The 5,176-nt window shown below is 41.8% G+C and overlaps 1 protein-coding gene across 1 annotated transcript in view; it reads left to right on the top strand.

Annotated features, from left to right (window-relative positions):
* USP10 (ubiquitin specific peptidase 10) overlaps positions 1-5,176 on the top strand; it is a 74,510-nt gene that overhangs the window by 663 nt on the left and 68,671 nt on the right. The window lies entirely within an intron of this gene.

The raw sequence follows: 5,176 nt of genomic DNA, 5'->3' as shown, positions 1-5,176 counted from the left end.
CCCGGGCGAAGCCCGCACCCTTTCCCGACCAAGCTTTTGGAGTGTGGGAGGCCCCGGGACACGCTCCTTGGACTAGGCCCCGAGCCTCCCGCAGTCATCGTGCCTCGGCCGCTCGCTGCCGCGGTCCGCCCCGCGCCGGAGCCCGCCGTCCCCCGCGCGTAGGGAGCCGCGGGAAGGGGGCGCACGGGCCCGCTGGAAGAGGGCGGGGAGGGGGGCGCGAAGGGGTTAAACCTCCCTGGCTGGACCGCGCCGACTGGGGAAATGGGGCCCTTGTCACCCGGAGAGGCAGCCTGGGGGCTTCGGCAGGCCCATTGGGGGGCAGAGCTCCAAGCACTCCCGTAGCCTTTCTTCCCTGAGCAGATTTGGGGGTGCCCTGTTTCTCCCCCGTCTCCAATGGTTGCTTTCTCAGCTCGATTGACCCCACGGGGGGGCTTGGCTTGCTGGGTTACTCGTTTGTAGATTCAGGTCATTAAGGGAGCATCCTTAGGTTACTGTTGCAAAGAAAACTAAAAATAAGTCGCCAGGACTGTACTTTTACTCGCGAGTGACATCTTTTGCACGAATCCATGTCAGCCTGCCTGACACTATGCACCCTGTCACAACAGTATCTAAAGTTAGGGGATGTTTATAATAATCCCATAGAGGAAAGAAAGTAAAATGCACCTTTCGATTTTAGGGAGATGTATGTGTAGAGTTGAGTTCGAGTCACACCTCCCCTCCCCATGACCCAAACCGGTTAGGGCAATGACAGATACTCTGTATAAAAAATCGACATGTGTTATTATTTGTCAAGTTTGCTGTAGACTGCTGATTTGTTAACATCGAATCCCTAGAAGTTATTGCACTTTTATGCCGCCTCAATGTGCTTTTGTATTAAAATATGGGGGAATGAAACAAAGTAGCTATTCGGTAAACTGGTGGCCGGTAAATTCTAACTGACCCTTTTAAAGTATTGGTTTTTGTTGCCTTTTTGGAAATGAAGTCGATTTTAATAACTGTTGCAATTAATGCGTGTTGTGGAACTTAAAACGTGAAAACCTTTTGAAAAATAAATATACAGCCCTAACCGGTTTGGCTCAATGGAGAGAGCGTAGGCCTGCGGACTGAAGGGTCCCAGGTTCGATTCCGGTCAAGGGCATGTGTCTTGATTGTGGGCCCGTCCCCAGTAGGGGGTGTGCAGGAGCCAGCTGATCGATGTTTCTCATCGATGTTTCTAACTCTCTATCCCTCTCCCGTCCTCTCTGTAAAAAATGAATAAAATATATTTAAAAAAATAAAAATTAAATCTACAGAGAGTTGCAATTTCGTTAGATTATTGGTACTGTAGTTAGTTTGCACTAGAAGTTTCTCCTTTAAACTTTTTGTTCACGTGTACATCTACTCTTTAGTATTTAGTATCGTACTTTGTACAAAAAAGGGACTTAGTAGTTGGACAATTTTTACAAATGTGTAATTAAAAGATTTTAAGAGATTTGGTATTTGCTTTTTTCTCAACTTAAAATATGCATGTAAATAGCTTACTATAGTAAGTATGGACAGGTTCAAGGGTTATTGTGAACTGATGTGTAATAGAACATTCATGGTGTCGGCCGGTGTGGCTCAGTTGGTTGGGTGTCGTTGAGCACCCAAAAGTTGCCGTGTTTCGATTCCTGGTTAGGGCGATGGATGTTTCTCTGTCATCTATGTTACTATCTCTCCCTCTCCCTCTCCCTTTCTGTCTCTGAAATCAATAAAACAAAACTATATTTTAAAGAAAGAATATTCATAGTGATTTTGAAATGAAAAAAGCATGTTCAGGCACAATTCACTTCCATTATTATAGGCACTAATCACAATGCAAAATTGAAATGTTAATTAGCAGTGATAATATGTGAACCTAATTGTAATTTTGTTTTCATTCATTGTTCTAGTACTGTATTTATGTTTTATACAACAATATGGCCTATATACATCTTTATAAAATTGGAGTGGCAAAAGTTAGCTGAACATAAATGCTAGCAGCACTTTGGGGTTATTCTTTTAAAGTATGGTTTAAATGATATTAAGTTCTAGCATGGAGAGTTTAGCAAAGGAAATCGTATGATTTCTCTCTTTTAAAGTACAGTAATGAAAACAAGAAATGAAGTTATAGGTGACGAGATTTAATTATTGGATCCTGCTTGAGTCAGGTTGAGCATTTTAATAAATTTTACTCAGTTACCTGCTGTCCTAAAGGTCCTTCAGCCTTAAAGGCCTTTCATTCATTAATTCAACAAACATTGATTGAACGCTTACCCTGAGCTAAGCACTATGATATGCATATTGCTTGTTTACTATTGGGAATAACAACCACAAATTAACAGTAAGGGTGCTGTTTATTTTATCTTTAAAAAATATTTTTATTGATTTCAGAGAGGGAAGGAGTGGGAGAGAGAGATAGAAACATCAGTGGTGTGAAAGAATCATTGATTGGCTGCCTCCTGCATGCCCCACCACTGGGGATGGAGCCCACAACCCTGGCATGTGCCCTGACTGGGAATTGAACCTCCTGGTTCATAGGTCGATACTCAACCTTTGAGCCACACCGGCAGGGAGTAAGGGTCCTGTTTTAAAATTGGATTAAGGTTACAGTTTTAAAACTTTATATATATTTTGTCTTATTTTCATTCTGTTGATCGAATTCTGTTTCCTGAGTTGACATGAAACAGTCCAAAACTTGGAAACATTTCTAATCCCAATAGCTTTCTCTCTATATATATTTTTAGCTTTCAGTATTTTCACAAATACAAGTGATGAACTTTGACAATTGAAATATAAGTACCTCTCTAATTCATGAATATTTGTTGTCCAGAGGGAACTGATTAAATTATTTGGGATAATTAATTTGAACAGATTAGTTCTGCCTTAAACCAGAACAAATTTTTGTGATCATTGAAGTCATTTATAATGACATCCCTACAATAATGCGTCCTATACCCTATTAGATATCATGCGGCTACTGCTGTCCTGGTCATCTGCAGCAGGCTCACCTCAGTCTTTTCATTGCCTTGAAATAGTGGGGCCCCCACATTTTACACTATGGAATATTTTGGATCCAATTTTACAGCATATGGCAGAGTGTTACTACAGGGTGTCCCCCCAAAAATGTGTACACTTTGAATGATTATAAAGTCAGTGTTTATTAACATATAGTTCATTTTCAAAATTTAAAAGAATCTATAGAAGTAAGTGTGTGTACATTTTTTTGGGACACCCTATATATTGGTGAATATCTTTATATCTGACAACTGTATTAATAATTCTCGAAATGCATTTTTATTGGAGTCTTACATAGGAGCAACTAAAGTATATAAAATTATTTATATACAGGATACTTGGAGATACCTTTTTTCCTTTGCATACTGGCAGCATAATATTGATTGAAACATATCCTGACTAGTTATGCTGTTTAAAGTTTGTGAGTTGATGGTTGTTGCCTCATTGGTTTCCACAGAACAGCAGGCAGATGAATTGTATCCAGGGCCTCGCCCTCATGCTCTGGAGCCCATATTGTTGGGACCAGAGTGTACTGAAATTATAGTGAATAATAAATAAGTGGATCTGCCTCGTTTTGAACTCCTCTAGAGCAAAAGTTAGGATATATATTCCAGAGATTTTTTAAAAAAATGTGGAACTGGCATGATTTAATAGTGTTCACATAGGAAAACTTAAAGGAGAAAATGATTACAAAGCTTAATGGTTATTTACTGCCAAGCCTAGTGACACATTTACTTTGTGCTTTCTTTGCTCAGAAGAGAGTATTCAAGTACTTGAGAAAAGTTGTATCTCTTTACTTGAAGTAGTTACATCAAGGTTATTTTTGTTTGTTTTAGCGTTTTTTGCAGATTTCAGACATGTAAGTACTTGCTAGTGGATCTGGTTTTTCAAGTGGCACATTAAAGGTGGTTGCTGAGGACATTTCTTTCTAATATGCCAAGTATGAAAAATAGGAAGAGTTTGCTTTTGAATTGGTAATTAGACTATTATATTTCTATTAACTGCTGCACATACAAAAATCACTGTGGTACCAAACAGATAAATCTATTTGCAATGGAATTTACTGGCCTTAGGCCATTGGATTACTGTCATTTGTCACTTTAGTGCTACTTCAGCAGTGTAGATGTTACATGTGCTTAGACTGCAATTTTCCTGTTTATTGAACTGCTCTCCCCAAAAGTCTTTCTATGCCCATTTCTGTCCATTGGCTGGATTAAGAATTTCTGTAGGTATACTGGTAATAAAGGTAGCCCAAGGGGTATGTTCATAGTATTTGTTTCAAGATTCAAACATTGTAGAATCTATCATAAACCTAGATGTGGAGGCTTCAGAATGTAGACTTTTCACGAGCTGGCTACTTTCTATTTGAAGGCTCCTCGGCCATACCCCATTTTCAGTAGAAGACCTGAGAAACCAGAAGCTGTCAGCCAGTTAACTCCATTCTGCCCTCTGTCTTGAAGCATGCCATGCTGCAGTTGTCCTCTCCTGTGAATAGGGTAGGTGAGGTATTGAGGTAGAAGTGTGGTTTGGGACTGAGAGAGAGAGGGGCAGTGCGGAGAACTAAAGCATGTATAGTGTTAGCCCAGTGCCTGCCACCAAGTGTCTACACTCTCATGATGACTAGTCTGATTTTCTGGCCCATCCCACTTTGTCTCTGCAGCTTTATTGGTTACCATTCTTTAGATCAATTCTCAATTTATTTTTCTGCTATCAGCTCAAGGGCCACTTCCTAAGCCTGCACTCTCTTACTCAAGTATTAGAAATGTGTTAGAAACGAAAGTGCATCCTAATAGACAGGCTGGGGTCCCCACTATTCTGTCTTCTTGATATTACATTTAGTCCCCGCCTTCCCCCCATATTTGATGGTGGTGGATTTTTGTTTCCCCTTTAGTCTTTATGAAGAAACTAGAGGCCCAGTGCACAAATTTGTGCATGGGTGGGGTCCGGCAGCCCCAGCCCCAACTGGGCGGATCGGGGCTGGGCCTGTTGAGAGGGGATGCAGGAGGTCAGGGCCCTCAGGCTGCAGCGAGGGGCCCTGGGAGGTTGGCCGGCCAGCCCCACCGCTGATTGATGTAGGGGGAGGTTGGGGGTGGAGCTGGCTGGGGGGAAGGGCCATGGGTCGATGGTGTGGTGGGGCCCATCGGGGGCGGGGACGGGGGGG

Source organism: Myotis lucifugus, unplaced genomic scaffold (assembly GCF_000147115.1).
Source record: "Myotis lucifugus unplaced genomic scaffold, Myoluc2.0 scaffold_35, whole genome shotgun sequence".
Lineage (NCBI taxonomy): Eukaryota > Metazoa > Chordata > Mammalia > Chiroptera > Vespertilionidae > Myotis > Myotis lucifugus.
The sequence above is the reverse complement of the archived record's forward strand: the minus strand, read 5'-3'. Positions and strand labels throughout refer to the sequence as shown.